Source organism: Schistocerca piceifrons, chromosome 1 (genome assembly GCF_021461385.2).
Source record: "Schistocerca piceifrons isolate TAMUIC-IGC-003096 chromosome 1, iqSchPice1.1, whole genome shotgun sequence".
NCBI lineage: Eukaryota > Metazoa > Arthropoda > Insecta > Orthoptera > Acrididae > Schistocerca > Schistocerca piceifrons.
In genome coordinates, this window is record NC_060138.1 from 163,516,367 (window position 1) to 163,533,636 (window position 17,270).

The 17,270-nt window shown below is 43.0% G+C and overlaps 1 protein-coding gene across 1 annotated transcript in view; it reads left to right on the top strand.

Annotated features, from left to right (window-relative positions):
• The first annotated feature begins 8,077 nt into the window (after window positions 1-8,077).
• Window positions 8,078-17,270, top strand: part of LOC124802990 (protein Tob1-like) — a 166,496-nt gene continuing 157,303 nt past the window's right edge. Inside the window, exon 1 of the mRNA XM_047264095.1 lies at window positions 8,078-8,213. The gene's annotated coding sequence lies outside the window, so the exon portion shown is untranslated. The remainder of the gene's footprint in view (window positions 8,214-17,270) is intronic.

The window sequence follows — 17,270 nt, forward strand, 5'->3', positions numbered from 1 at the left end:
ATAGAACTTTGGAGTCACATAGACCACTACCGTTCGAGTGGTTCTTCGATACGAGCACTGGGAGCCAGACATGTCAGTGGCTCGCCGCCACTGGGTGCCCATAGCACTGCAGGCACAGATAAGATCATTTGTGACGTAAGGCCTCTAACCACCACCGCTCTTACGGCCCAGAAGTGGAATAGAAGGAACGCTGTTTTTAGGAAGTCCAAGGACGTAATATTGTGAATAAAATATAGAAAGCTGCGTCTACTCCAGAAAGGACCAGATGCTATAGAAGTTATATCGGCAATGGAGTGGGAACCCGCAGTCTTGGGACACTATGATCTACATCTAAATCTACACTTATACTCCACTAGCCACCGAGAGGTGTGTGGCGGAGGCCCCAATCGTACCAAAGTCATATCCCCCCCCCCCCCCCTTTGCTCCACTCGCGGATCGCGCGAGGGAAAAACAACTGTCTGAACGCCTCAGTACAAACTCTAATTTCCCTTAGCTTTGAATGGTGATAATTGCGCGATTTGAAAGTTGGTGCTAATAATATATGCTTTACATTCTCGGCGAAGACCGGTTTTTGGAATTTTGTGAGCAGCCCCTTCCGTTTAGCGTGTCGTCTATCTGCAAGCGTGTCCCACTTCAAACTTTCTATGAGATTTGAACGCTCTCGCGATGGCTAAATGTACCAGTCACGAGTGTTGCCGCTCTTCTTTGGACCTTCTCAGTCTCTTTAATCAGACCCTGGTGGTAAGTGTCCCATACAGACGAACAATACTCTTAAGACTGGAGGAACTAAAGTATTATAACAATTTCCTTTGTTTAAGGACTGCATCGGTTCTGGATTCTACCAATAAACCGCAATCTACATCTACATACATACTCCACAATCCACCATACGGTACGTGGAGGAGGGTACCTCGTACCACAACCAGCATCTTCTCTCCCTGTTCCACTCCCAAACAGTACGAGAGCAAAAATGACTGCCCATATGCCTCTGTACGAGCCCTAATCTCTCTTATCTTTGTGGCCTTTCCGTGAAATATAAGTTGGCTGCAGTAAAATTATACTGCAGTCAGCCTCAAATGCTGGTTCTCTAAATTTCCTCAGTAGCGATTCACGAAAAGAACGCCTCTTTTCCTCCAGAGACTCCCAACCGAGTTCCTGAAGCATTTCCGTAACACTCGCGTGATGATCAAACCTACCAGTAACAAATCTAGCAGCCCGCCTCTGAATTGCTTCTATGTCCTCCCTCAATCCGACCTGATAGGGACCCCAAACGCTCGAGCAGTACTCAAGAATAGGTCGTATTAGTGTTTTAGAAGCGGTCTCCTTTACAGATGAACCACATCTTAACAAAATTCTACCAATGAACCGAAGACGACTATCCGCCATCCCCACAACTGCCATTACATGTTCGCCTCACCCGTTACTTGTGTAATCTGATCGTTCCATTTTAGATCACTTTGTATAGTCACACCCAGATACTTGACGGTTTTACCGCTTCCAAAGACTGGGCATTTATTTCGTACTCGTACAATGATGGCGTGAGATGCCACTGGACGTTGATTTCACAAAAGACAATCGTTTCTGCAACATAAGAACTGCTAGCTAATATAAACAAACTACAGAGAAGCTCCACTGTGCTGGCGAGGACACACCTCAATAGCTACAGAGAGGGACGGAAAGAGAGTGAGGTGCCTATGTTGAGAGTTAAGTGTTAGGACGCGCGTTACTGGTAAACCGCCTAAAGAATATCCCAAGGGAGGGGAGCAGTGTTTTCTAAAACAACTTTGCTGATAGGTGCTCAGAAAATCTGTAATCTAGGCAGTCTAAATAAAGAGCGAAGAGGCGGAAATGTGAGATTTCTCTCTAGCAAATATTCAGTGCAAAGTTACCCATACTTCTTCTTACTTCTTCCTGAGAGAGAGCCTCGAAGACTACTTCTTCATGAACAGCCATCATCGCTTCACCTCCTAGGGTCTCGACCGCACAGTCCACCGCCAGAGCAGATGTACCGAGGGACTTAGAGTGAGTTCGGGCTGATTCGCAGTTGGCCGTTGGCGAAGGCCGTTGGTGTGTCGCCAATGACTGATTCTGCAACTTCAGCCTCCATCTACAGTTTACTATGGTGAGGTCGAACCGCAACCGTGAGACGATACATAGGAACATTAAAATCATTTTATAACATTTCATAACTTCCTGTTTCACTTCGAAGGCTTGCCTTCATATTCAGTGACCAGCTCGCTTTTAACCCAACCATAGGTTCAGCACACTCCCTTTCTTTGATACTTCCTCTCTTTTCTACTAATACCACGACACTCATGCTACAACTTCGCAGCTGCAGTTTTATCATTTACACGTTTATTAGAATATTACTCCAGACCCATTTTTCATATATGCTTAAGTTTTACTAAAATAGTATTATCATTGCGTGTCAAATTTGTTCGTTAATGGAATAAACCGAACTAATTATGATTATTGTTTCATTTAGTAATAATCTAATTCATAATTCATTACTATGTAGGATAATTAATTAACGTTTGTCACATACACAGGCCCAATTTCCACACCTTCAACTTTGAATTACGCAGTCGTAACGTATCACTTATGTTCCGACCCCCATTGCTTCGATCTCCTGCTATATTACTTATTACCACATTAATTTTTGCCAGATCAGTTATGTCTCCACGAAAGACTCCTTTGAATTCTTCAGAAAATAGATATGGTGCCATCCATTTTGATTTTCATGTGGATCAAACTTCTCTTCACTGTCCAAAATCTTACTTATGGCAATTATGTCAGATATTTGGGTTTATCTTTAATTTTCTTTTCAAGATCACAAATTTTACAGTGAATGACGCAAGTATTTTTGATACACTTCTGTTTGCGAACAACATCCTGTTTATTTAATTCTGTCTCAGTATCAGAAATGACTTTTCTCGAAGTTCAGATTTTGACCTATTTTCATCGACAGTATCAGCTTTGAAGAGGGACACTTTATCGTTCAATTTCATTTCAGTCACAGGTTCAGCAAATTCCTGAATTTTCTCTACTTCTGAATCAAAGCTTTTGTTGGTATCATTTATCTAACCCTGCACAAATATAACATTAATAATCAGATTGTGCACTTCTATTTTGACATAATTAATTCCAGTATTTAAAACTTACTCCTTCTTGTCACTATTACCAATTTTTTGATTCATTTTACATTTTGATTTTACAATCAATTTTAGTACTCAGTGCCTTGATCGGATTCTCAGTCATGCTAATTTGTGCCTTGATTAGACTGTCAATTTTGTTATTCTGTTCCTCCATTTCCCTGTCATTCCTGCTGTTTAGTGCCTTAATTTGACTATCTATCAAGGAATATATGTAATGGCTATAACTGCAGATATTACTACTGGTGACAGAACGGTGTGCTGAATAATATTACGTCAGTATTTATATCATTTGCAGACTAATAATTATGGCCTTTACAAGTCATATGTGCTTAGGTAGGTTAGTACCTGCCAGCAGGTGTGTTAAGAACAAGCCGTTAATGCTGATTTTCCCTGGGCAGCAGGTCAGGTGCTGAAATTTTGATGTGTGGACACAAAATAGGTAGTCTATACTGACATGGGTAGTCCAGTTAGTGGTGCAGTATGACCGTGCAGGAAACAGCTGATTGTAAAGTTTGTGACATGTCTGTGGGAAGAGAAAAAACAACCAACACACTGCTGTGAGTAGATATTAAGTTACCACATATAAAAATACCTGCATTAATATCTGCTGCACTCTGCGTGGAAACTAAACTATCTTTGAACAGGCCTCGTAAGTTCCAACGGTACCGACTAGCCGCCACGTCATCCGCACCCGACAGACGTCAATGGATGCAGATATGGAGAGGCATTTGGTCAGCACGCTACTCTCCCAGCCATTGTAAGTTTTCATGACTATAGCCGCTACTTTTCAGTCAAGTAACTCCTCAATTGGCCTCACAAGGGCAGAGTGCTCCCAGCTTACCAACAGCAGTCGACAGACCACGATGATCACCCATCCAAGTGCTAGCCAAGCCCTACAGTACTTAACTTCAGTAACCTGACAAGAATCAGTGTTACCACTGTGGCAAGGCCGTTAGCACATGTGTGTGTGTGTGTGTGTGAGAGAGAGAGAGAGAGAGAGAGAGAGAGAGAGAGAGAGAGAGAAGGAGAAGAGACGCCCGCTAAACCCGCTGGGCAGAACAAGTAATTAGGATTGTGGAAAGGGCCAAATAAGATGGGGTCAGTTTCACCTTCTAATTGTAATTTATTGTAATTGAATAAAACATTTACAACGAAAGCGGCACATAGCCGAACGTTTACCAAATGCAACTCTTTCATGGCTGAAGGCCTTTAAACAAGAAATCTTAAAAACAAAATAAAAATGCAGTTAAAATAGCAAATAAAATAATTAAAAAACATATATCACAACTAGGTGGAAAGGACGCTGCCTGAAATTACGTTAGTGCCCAGGGCAGGTAACCGGAACACTAACGGCCACAAGGCAGAAAATTCCGCTGGTCCGCAGCAACCGACCGACTCGTCTCAGAATGCCGACAACATCTAAAATAATCGTCAGTGTAAATAACGCCAACAACACACACAACCTCACAAACACTTGCACGAAGACCTCAACGATACCCAACAGTAACTAAGCACGTACGAAGACAAATCGGGAATCGATGCACGCACACACACCCAGACGACTCATGAACGATCGGCGAGCCAAATCGCGTCGTACAGTAGGACGACCGACCGACGATCCACCAAGACCGTGGCCAGGCTCAAGTGATGCGTGGCGGCAATGGTCGGGCGAGCCATGTCGACGCAGACCTCACTGCTGCTCCAACCCGACTGCACTAGTGCCGCATTGCAACTCCCCGACTGGCAGGTCCGGACTGCGCTCCAGACGCGTTCCAACTGAATGGCAGACATGAACTCGCGACCCGCACTCTCTTACGACAGACGACCGAGAAGTAATAGCAGTCGAGCAACGATACTACAAGAGGGGATATATCGATATGCGGCTGCTAACGCCGCTCGCGGTCAGGCAAAGCAGCAACTCAGTGACACGGTGACAGTAGTAATTTAAATTAAAGTAGTGAGTTGGAAAAACGTTAAAAACAAGGTGTAAAATACTTGATGGCGGGAATAAAGGGGGTTTTACGTCTTACGCGACGTTACAAAATCATTTGGATGCTCCGATAGGCAACAGACAATTTCCGAAAGTCAACTACTACTAATGCTTAGCTATATTGTCACCTAATCCCACAAGCCAGATCTCGACTTACATAAATAATGAAGTACAGTTATTTCGAACATGGATCAGCAGTATACTAAGACTGGCTGAAAGGATTGTTATTATATTGATGTGCCATCCCTGAATTACTACATAAAGTTCAAAAGCACAACTGTACTAGGTTCTTTGTCGAAAGAGCAGTGACGAAATTCCTGTTTGGCCATTCAGTCAGATGTACCCATCACCACCCAGCAGACATTCGATTAGTACCCGAGAGGACAGACAGAGCATACTAGCGCAGTGGTTAGAACACTGTACTCGCGTTCGGGAGGACGCCAGGCTCAAATCCGCGTGCAGCCATCCAGATTTTTGTTTTCCATAATTCCTCTAAAATCGCTTCGGGCAAATGCTAGGATGCTTCCTTCATTGTCATTGAAACAGTCCGAGCTTGTGCTCCATCTCTAATGGCCACCATGTCAATGGGACGTCAAACCATAATCTTCCTTCCTCCCGAGAGGACAGACATGTTTACTCAGTCATGCAGGATTGTACATTCATATCAAGTAACTTGATTCAGGAAATGGGTTTGTCTGCACTGACAAAGGACGTATGGAGCACTGTCGAGAGTTAGGTTGACTACCATTATGTGCCTTCTCCTGACGTTGCAATGGACAGAGGGGTACACATGGCGACAGGTCCAACAACAACGCTGGACAGAGGAATAGAACCACATCGTCATCTCACACAAGTCCAAGTCACGATTCTGCGTACAGAATTACGAAGGCAACATACAGGGCGATTCGGCTTGCACTACCTACAGCTTTTATGCAACATGCAACTCCTTCAAATACCACGTGCAAGATTTTCATATACTCTGACTTATTAAAAAAAACATGAATATGACTTTCCTGTAGAAAATTTAATGAAGTTCAATTTTACATTGGGGTACTTTTTTTACGAGAGGTCATAGTTTTCGAGTTATTCAAGAAAAACTTACAAAACTGACCTTGAAACGCGCTTTGCTCAGGTTGCCTAAAACCCATAGGTAGCGCAGCTTAATTACCCTGTACGTATGTGTAAACTGTTTGGAGAACGAACGTTGCCAGATTGTACTCATCATCATACAGGCTTAGCAACTGGCGTGACAGTATGTGGCACCAGTAGATACACAGCACGAGCGGCTCTAATTGGCATAGTCGGTAATTTAGGTAGCAGGAGCTATGTTTCTGGCGTCTGAAGGTCAGTTGCTGTGCCCTATCTACGAGGTCTCCCTGACGTTATCTTTCAACAACACACCGGAGTATTGCATGTTGCCCCTGCTCTCCTGACCTAATCTTATACTGAGGGTGGTTGACTATTCTCCTGGTCAACACTTTCTGTAGATCTGTGAGCCAATGAAAACATCGTGGGTTGCCAAGAGGCTGTTATGCCATCACTCAGCAGTCACAGCGATTGATAAAGTCCTGTATCTGTCGTCCAAGCTCAGTTCTACTATGGCAGCCTAGAACCAGAGTTGTTGCCGAAAGTGGCAGCTCCATGTACTACATTTCGCACTCTTTGTACCCCCAAAATACCTAAAAATTTAACTATATGATACTCTGTGGGCAGAATAAGTAATATTTTGTTATTAGCTATCCGTCTTGGCGTTGCAGTTTTAGTAGTTATACTGGTCGGCATGGGAGAATGTCGTCGCCAGCTGATGACTCTGTACCATATTTCCAGAATGAGATTTTCACTCTGCAGCGGAGTGTGCGCTGATATGAAACTTCCTGGCAGATTAAAACTGTGTGCCGCACCGAGACTCGAACTCAGGACCTTTTCCTTTCGCGGGCAAGTGCTCTACCAACTGAGCTACCCAAGTACGACTCATGCCCCGTCCTCACAGCTTTACTCCTGCCAGTACCCAGTCTCCTACCTTCCAAACTTTACAGAAGCTCTCCTGCGAAACTTGCAGAAGTAGCACTCCTGAAAGAAAGGATATTACGGAGACATGGTTTAGCCACAGCCTGGGGGATGTTTCCAGAATGAGATTTTCACTCTGCAGCGGAGTGTGCACTGATATGAAACTTCCTGGCAGATTAAAACTGTGTGCTGGACCGAGACTCGAACTCGGGACCTTTGCCTTTCGCGGGCAAGTGCTCTTCCAACTAAGCTACCCAATTGCGACTCACGCCCCGTCCTCACAGCATTACTCCTGCCAGTACCTAGTCTCCTACCTTCCAAACTTTACAGAAGCTCTCCTGCGAAATTTGCAGAAGTAGCACTCCTCCTTTCAGGAGTGCTAGTTCTGCAAGTTTCGCAGGAGAGCTTCTGTAAAGTTTGAAAGTTAGGAGATTAGGTACTGGCAGGAGTACAGCTGTGAGGACGGGGCGTGAGTCGTGCTTGGGTAGCTCAGTTGGAAGAGCACTTGCCCGCTAAAGGCAAAGGTCCCGAGTTCGAGTCTCGGTCCGGCACACAGTTTTAATCTGCCAGGAAGTTTCTGTACCATATGTTAGGGCCTCCAAAGGTTGTCTCTCAAGTAGTTACTCTTAGCGAGTAAATAACTGCGTATAGACAGGGAAGGCAAGCGTCGGCCCAGCCCACTTTCGCTGCCGCGCGACTGCAGCAGGCAGGGCACGGCAGCGCCTTTCGGAGTTGGCCCGGCGCGGCTAGGAGCAGCGCGGCCCGGCCGTAATGATCGCGGCAGCCCCGCAAGCCGCTCTGCCGGGCGCGCGCCCGCGTGGCTCGATACTAGGACGGCGGTTGACCGGCCTGCCGCCGCGGCGCCACCGTCGCGCCGCTAGTTGATAAAAGCGGGCGTCGCGCGGCGCGCCGCTACAGTCGCAGGTCGACCGCCGCCAACGCGTGGAAGCGCTTATCTTCCTTTTTTTATACTTTTCTACTTTTATACTTCACCGTCGTCGTCGGCTTGAGCAGTTCTCGAAGCGCTGCGAGCGGCGAAGAGGAAGGCTGTTCGAGACGAGGTGAGTACTCGAATCAGCTAGTCCAGCGTGCCTCGTGTGTGCCGAAGGAATATTTTTAGTGTGAACTGATACCGTATTCAAATTACGTTCCGAGCGTACGCGGAGAGCTCTGTGCGTTATAGCAACATTTCTTCGTGAAAAACATGCTGCGTATAGCTTGGCGGAACTACCTAAGATACTTCGCTCTACAAGACTTAGAAATGAAATCTGTACTAGGTTGAGCTACGAGAAAATTGTGTGCTACAGTGTGTGCTGATGATAAGACCTCCGTAACTTTTTTCTGTAGGATTCGTGCACGTCTACACAACCGCACTTCTCTGATGCCCAAAATCTAGGCCTGAACGAATGAGGATTGTTGATTACACATACGAATCACTTGTCTAAGAAAGTTTCAGCTGCGTGCCATACAACTTTCGCATTCACGTGATATTTTCATTTGTAGAGACATGCTTAACAAACGGGCACCATCCATATGTGAACAAACAGGTGATGATGTCCATATTTTTAGGTCATTATCCCTGCAATAGTTTCTAATTTTAGCCCGTGCAGTTTCTTCAGCAATACGAATCCTATACCTGTGAATCGATACTTCACATATGTCGGTACACACACATGAATGAATAAGTGCTGGTAATCAGACGTTTGGGTGACTTCTCCATGAATTAGCGTCAGTTCTATGCCATAGTGTTGTATACTTCAATGGAAACAAACTTCACGTATTCGAACCATCAATATGTGCCAAACAGGCGCTGAAGACCATTAGGTCACTTCTTCCTAAATGCGTTTCAGTCCCATCCCGGAGTATTCCTGTAATGATACTATAACTACATGTGTATAGAGATGCTTAAGATACAGTCATACAGTCTGTAGCAATAGACATATGGCAACAGTCTACAGTAATCGAATACCTAACCATATTCCGACCATTCATGTCTCAATTCCATTCTATAGAATTACAGAATATGCATACCCGTTGAGCCGTACTTTAATTATAAAAACTAATAAATGTCAGTAGTTAGATATGTTCATCAGTTTCCTGCAACGACTTAAATAGTATCCTATTGAATAGCTGCAGTCACATATTATGTACATCTGTAGAAACATACTCCACATATGGAAATAATACAAATGTGAACGAAAATTTCCAATACGCTGCAGCCTGAGAAGCATACTTCACGTATGGCAGCAATCTACTGAGAAAATATAACTGCTGATGTTTCGGCCTTTAGATCACTTGTGCTGTAACATGTTTAAGTTCCGTCCCACAGAATTACATGAGATGTATACCTGTCGAGACGTGCTTCATTTATAGCAACTAATAAGTGCCGTTGGTTAGAACGTTTCATCACTTCCGCCGCAGTTGGTTATAACACCAGTCGTTAGAGATCCTGCAGTCACATTTTACGAAAAATTTGAAGAAACGTAGTTGACATATGGTAACAGTGCTTACGTAGCGAATATTTCCATACATGATGCAGGTGACAATACTACATCCCTCTAACGACATAGTTGCAGCGCTGTTCGGGAATAAACACCGTCTGCTGCTCTGTAGGTGCAGCTTCGATCAGAAATGTACTCGGAGCTTCCTGGCATTCTCAAGGTCAGCTGGCGGCAGAAGCACCGCAGTGCGACACGGCTGTTAACGAATCAGGAAGGTCACAGTCGAGGCTGGCTGCAAACTCGCTCTCACCTTCGACTTTTAAAACACCACTGCAGTCCGTGAGCACGGTGCAGCACAGCCACCTGGTCGCGTTTCCTGCCTAGCAGAAGCAGACTGGGTAGTAGGCGCAACCTCTTTACCTTTGGCGAATGAAGTTACTGACCATTAACTACGGTAACATGTTGTTCTATAGCAACATCACGGTCTCTGTAAGTGCAAAATGCGTTTGCGAAGAGATGCAAAGAATTAAAACGAACGGAGAATTGCGAAATAAAACACTTCGGTGTGGTTCATCGACATGCTGCAATGTGGGACAGCATAATTCGAAACAAATCAATAAGCACTGCTAGTAAGCAGCAGGTTGGAAATATTTCTTTAATCCGTTCTTCAGCTTATTCATTCATGGTTCTTAAGCCACGTCCCACAGCGTGGAATTAGGCAAGATTATCACGGACTATAAGACATCATCGACTTGAAAATTATTGATGTAAAAATACCTCGAATCAGTAGACGCGTTACGCCCTTAAGTAAAAGTTGAGAAGCGATACGTCTTGCTGGTTACAATTTCTGAATTTCGGAATCGTATTGATGTATGTATAGCAACAGTTTTGTATTAATTTGGTGAAATGCCAATGTAGCGTCATGTCACAGTAACAATCCAGTTTTACAGTAAGTTGTGAGTAGAAGGAGACACACTTAAATGAATTCTGCTTCAGTGCGATATAAAATGTAATAACTACGGCGTTTTCTTCCCCATTTTGTGATTCTGCACTAGGGACGTTAACGATAGATGACACGAGTGTATTTAAATTGGAAATTTAGTATTTTCCCCGATAGTTTTAATTTGTACAGCCTGTTAGTTCGCATTTCGTGCTAGGACTAGCAGCCTGAATTAGGGACACCACCAATTCACTATTGACAAATTTACCAGTAATCGACCTCAGCAATGTGTTATTTTCGTGAAACCATCGAAGTCGTTATAACAGAAAGCAGCTGTTATGAGGAGACGCAAAACTCTAAAAATAACATTGAATTCCCAATGTGTGTCACAATTATGCGAGACAAAACGGAGAATGCTTTTAAAAAGCAACCGGTAGAAAATATTGCACTGCTGCGCTAAATTTCCTAAGCCACGTCCCTTGACTTCAAAATGACATTACGCATCTGAAAAATTTTTGTTGATCCAGTTAGTTAAAGTGTTTTTACATTTGTTACTGGCTAGAAGAACAGCTTCATGTTCAGTTTACACATTTACGAAAGTACTACACGTCGATTCCCGTATTTTGTGTGTCAAGAGAGTGCTTTGTGGCTTGCAAATCGATTGCAATTAAGTTGGAACGCAATAAACAGAGCTGTTTGGAGATAGCCATCAATGTGGTATAAATAGTATTTATTTTGTGCCGTGAAAACATGTTTCAAGAATGTCTTGAATCATAAGATTTTTAAATCAACATTAACGAAGAATGTTTCTTACTGACTTCCATTCCTTTATTTCGAAATCCTGTTAGTATTATTCTAACAAACTTTTAGCGTTAATCTGGAAATATTTATATCCAATGTGACATGAAAGTAACATATGTAAACAAAAATTAGCATGCGAGTATAAAGATACCTTTGAATTTAAGCTGGTTCAGTGCCAAATAATACGTGATAAACACGACGTTTCCAACGTTCTCTAATTCCGCGTTAGGTCGTTAATGACTAATGACGTGAGTGTAATTCAAATATTTCGAATTTTTCATGGTACATTTACTATACACTGATTCGTCCAAAGCTGTTTTTTTCGCGGAACTGACTTAGATAATTTTATAGCATTTACGCAAGTATATGAAGTACTGTATGCGCACATGTTTACACCCTCGCCACCCAGTTAGTAGAAATAGTGACAGTAGCTCTATTTATCCGTGGATCACATTAACAAGGACGTTAATGGTTAAGATCAAGAAGCATGATTTATATATGCGGAAATTTACATATTTACCGCTACACATTTAGTCGCCCGTGGTATTGTGAAAAGAAACTTCACCGCATTTGCCTAAACTAATTTAGAGAAAGCACGGAACACCCAATCCCTAATTCATGAAAATCTGTTAACGACAGCGCAACTTCGTTCGGTTTATCTCTAATGTGCAACATTGTTTTTTGTATACACTCTTGCAGAGAAATTTTCTCATTTCTTAACACAAATCGCCGCACAAGCTACGTACACACTATCAGCGGACACTTGGGCCGCAACGATTGCGTTTGCTATCCATTTTATGTATTGTAGCTTTCAATTTGCGTGCTTGAAAAACTGAGTCGGCACACTCCATAATGAGTGAGATGTTGAACTCATAAATAGGGTCATTGTATCACCCATTGCAGAGCTGTGATGCAAGGTTTGTTTTCGTTTCCGGTGTCAGCTTTTCTGCTCACAAATAAGATGAATGCGATGCAAGTGATGACTCGTCAGATACAAAAGAGGCGGACACGTCGCTCGCGCCAGCCCACTAATCTGTTGGGACGGCCACGTCGGCGCATGGTGAGACGCGTATGTAAGAAGTGACGCAACCGGCCCCTGTCATCTAGGCTCGCCCGCGTTGCACTGATCCTCAGCAGCAGAGGTCACTCGTCGGATTCCCCCCCCCCCCCCCCCCCCCCGGCCAGGATCACGATCGGCAAGTTCCTCTCTTTTGCCGCAGAGGCCGTGAGAAAGTGACGGATGCGCTAACCACTTTCCGAGTTCCGCAATGGTGACCATCCCGAGCGGAACGTACCTCCATTTCCAGCTTACGCAACAACAACAGCTGCCGTACAGCTTCGTAGCTGGTTGTATCTACCAACTTACGTGACTAGAATACAATCTTCTTTCAAAATTTCCAATTATATCCACCCAAAATTATTTACAGTGTACGCTTGTTACACATGTCGTGCTATACTCAATATATTGTAAGCATTTTGTCATAAGCATAACGACCGGGAGAGCGGTGTGATGACCACACGCCCCTCCTATCCCGATGGGCCACTTGTGGTCTGAAGATGGAGTGCTTTTCTTTTATTTTGACATAAGGAACCCCTGGTCTCCGGTGTCTCATTAGGGAGTAATAATATAATTATAATTTCTAGAGTTTGTTTCCCAATGACTTAAGTTCCCTCACAAATACCTTCACAGTAGTGTAAAAGCCAATTATCAAACGTACAACACAAGAAACAGAGTAATGGAAAAGTACTGTGTGCTGTCGTTGAGGGAATAGTTCAGCAAGGCGACGTCGCACCACTGTTCCTATGCATTTAGTGAACCCGTATACAGAGTGTATATCGACCACCTATTCATCAGTAAACATGTATACATTGCTGGGTATCACTGTTAACGTACAACTAATTCCGCCAGTAAAAACAAATCCCGTGTGGCATCGAATAGTATTATTTTGTTTGATAAGGCTCCAAGACTGACCAGCCTCTTCTTTCCTCGCGGTTCCTCTATTGATTCTCAGCCTTCTTATAGCTGCTTTGGTGTTGTCATTCCACTTTAAATCGTTCCAGGCAGTTACTCCTACGTATATTACGGTCGTTACCGTTTCCAATGATCTATAGGCAAAAGTGTAAACCAATAGTAACGAGTCTTTTCGTCAATTTATCCGAAATGTGTTACGTTTATTTACTGTCTGGACATGCCGTCGATCCTCTGCTGATCTTCCTATATTTCGTTACAGTCTTCTGTCTTTCAGTAGCTGTTTGACTCATTTTCATAAGATTGCTTTAGTTTCACCACACAATTCCATTAGCATTCACTCCTTCTTTGGTCTAAGTAAGTATAAACGGATTTCCAATTCTGACCTGCACAATATATAGATATCAAGTTGGTGGCAGAAACGGAATAAAGAGCTCCGAAACTATCAGACTGTAAATTGTGTATTTTCTTTTCATTTTTCAACAGTTGCACAGCTCCTGGCTGCATTCCTTCTCCTTTAATTATACCAAAAGATTCTCTTTGTACCTGTTTCTTCTTGCTGTCACTAATTACAAGTGTAAACATGCATCACTAGTCCACATGTGCCGTACAGCATGGAACTATGGAGGTGAAAATGCATACCCCGAAAAATATTCTTACTATATAATTTTCCAGTACTTTTTGGTTCGTTTCCCACATTCAAGGGATCCATTTAAACTTGTGAGTTGCCTGCTTTTATCATGTTACCCCGTGAAAATATCTTTGTAAATTTATTCCACTTATTATATTTTGGGTTCTTCTGACAGTCTCTTATTTTTACTTCTCGTGGAAATATTGCGATGACTCTATTGTTCGGAGAACAGTATTTTCATTTTGAATTTAGATCAACATGATTACAGTTTCAATCGTATGGCCATTTTACATGGGAGTGAATCAAACTGGACGTACGTTATAAAACTTGTTATCTAATATATTTTTTTATCAACTTTTCATAACTGGGATTCACAGTCATGTGAAATTTTTTGAAAGACATCATGTTTGAGCCAGTGACTGTTAAACTTTTTATTTCCACTATTGCACTTTCGGCCTTAGGCCATTATCAAGTGCAGATGTTTTGGCTGTGAGCCATGTCAACTTCATACACGACATATAAATGTGTCAACGTGTATAAAGTTGACATGGCTCAAAGCCAAAACATCTGCACTTGATAATGGCCTAAGGCCGAAAGTGCAATAGTGGAAATAAAAAGTCACTGGCTCAAACATGATGTCTTTCAAAAAAAATTTTATCAGCTTACGTGATATTTGAACCAAAGATACTTAAGTAACATAAAATTTCATTGTACTTTATTTTGATGTGGTTATAGCTATCCCCAAGGCATCAACTTGAAGCATGAGAAGTCACTCTTTTCCTTTATTTCAAAAATAGCTACATTCACGATGGTTTAGTTCGTATGAAAGTTTTATTTCACTTTTGGAAAACATATTATTATTTTTTATATTATTATTTCCTGTCACTCAGTTGCGCACTAGTTATGGGCGCCAGTTCTGTGACTGCGAAAGCGAAGGAATAAACTACATCTACAGTGTGTTAACTGTAAGACGGCAGAGTTGTAAGGGGAGCGCGGGGAGAGGAGGAAGCAAGCATTGGCTGGCGAGGGGATAGGAACCGCTGGGGGGGAGGGGGGGCGGGACAAGGCACGCCTACCAGTTGCAGTGCTGTCACTACAAATTGCGCGTCAAGCTTACACGAAAGCAGACGAAAGGCTTGGAAGTAGACTCGCTTTAAATGTTGTTCGTAAAAGAAACTAAAATCGTCATGTACATTAAAATCTATATATATATAAAAATGAATGTATGTATGTTTGTCTACTATGCGCCCACAAACCAGTCATCCGATTGCAATGAAACTTTGGTGGCCGGCCTCTGGTGGCCGAGCGGTTCTAGGCGCTTCAGTCCGGCACCGCGCGACTGCCACGGTCGCAGGTTCGAATCCTGCCTCGGGCATGGATGTGTGTGTGATGTCATTAGGTTAGTTAGGTTTAAGTAGTTCTAAGTTCTAGGGGACTGATGACCTCAGATGTTAAGTCCCATAGTGCTCAGAGCCATTTTTGAAACTTTGGTGAGTTGTTCTACGAGCGCGCAAAAAGAGTAATACACAATGTTTCAACAGTTAGGTCACTGTTGCATGCGTAGGGCAATTGGTTAGGTAGAAACTGGTAATGCAACGGACCTGCGTTCGATTCCCACTGCTCGCAATTTTTTTTTCATTTTATTTCATTCCCCGCAATGTTAAACTATTAATTATAAAATTTAAATATATTTAAACAGGTCATATAGTATAACGTAACTGTCAATCTCTATGTATAAAAATGAATGTATGTATGTCTGCCCTCTGTGCGTTCCTAAACCATTCATCCGATTGCGATGAAATTTCGGTGATTTGTTCTCCGTACGCCCACGAAGGTTCCTAGCCGAAAAAAAAGAAATAAGACACAGTCTTGGGGAGATATGACGTCATAAACAATGAGATGCTACCGCGGGAAAATACCCAGATTTATGCATCCACTATTTGAGAATGAGAGCACTTGGCGACTAGCAACAAACGTTACATACAATTTCAAACCTTTACGAAAATTTTTCTCGCTGACACCCCCCACAAAATAATGAAAGGAAAAAAGGTTGTCGCTTACTACATTTTCACAGTACATACCGTAAATCTGCCGCGATAGGCATGACGTTTTAATGTATTATTTCGTTACTATTAACTCTAATCGCAGCATATTTCGCATACAGTATCCACATATATCAGCAAATGCGACGGCAAATTTATGTCTCTTTACGACATATAATTCAGGAGATATGACGTGGTAAACAACCAGATGCGTGAAAAAGTGCCGCGTCAGGCATGACGTTTTGTTCTATTATTTCTTCACTACTAACACTATTCGCAACACGTATCGCAAACAACACAGTCAGCTACGGAATGTTGGCAGCAGTCGAAACTGCGTGCCTACCGAAGCCTCCCGACGTTTACCGACTTCTACCGATTCAGGACTAGGGAGAGATCTGCCATCTAAAAGTTTACACACTGTACGTACCCCATTCCTTACAGAGCATTTTTAAAACAGGAGTAATGCCATACAGACAGCCGGCAATTACGAGAGCTTCCATATCGACGCAGCTTACATGCCTGCAGTACCTAGCTGTACAATACTTCGAAAAGCAGACAGTGCAAGAAGACGTGATATCTTCTTGTTATTTATGGCTCATGCCCCTAACGTTCACTACCAGAGATGGCCAAGTATCCGCCTCCATAAAAATGCGATTCAGATCGTTGCCTGTGCCATACTTTTAGAGTCTTCTATTGTTGAAAAACTTCCGATACAAACACGAGTTTGTTTTATGGCACGCTATTATAGCCACGCTTCTTCCCGCCATAAAATGTGACTCGCTACGTGTGCACGCGGCACAAACATTTTATGTAACTCTGAAGTGAAGACATCTTGTGTAGATCGCTCTGTAAAATTTGGCGTGGATTTGATTTTCTGCTCTTGTAAAGTTCGTCGATCTCATTGCAGTTGTTACGGCATACGGAAATGAGTGAAAGCAGTAGCCCAAATAGGCTTTTCCTGTGTCAAGAATACATAGGTGCACCTGACGCAGTTCCCGATCGGCAGGTTCTGAGATACTGCCGTAGGAAAAATTTTGTGTGTAACCAGAGACGTTCTCAATGGACGGTGATCGATTATAGCTCTCAGTTCATGCGGCTGAATTGTGCTTCCCGAGTCGTCGCAGTTTCTGTGTTGCGCGCCTGCGCGCTAGTGGGTTATGCATCACTCCTATCGAGGTCGTCGTGCTGGGAGCTCCTGCCATTCGCTGATTAACTAAGAAATTATTGCATTGCACTGAATCACTAACGTCAGAGACAGATACACTGAAGAGATTTTCTTGTTGTTGTGGGTTAG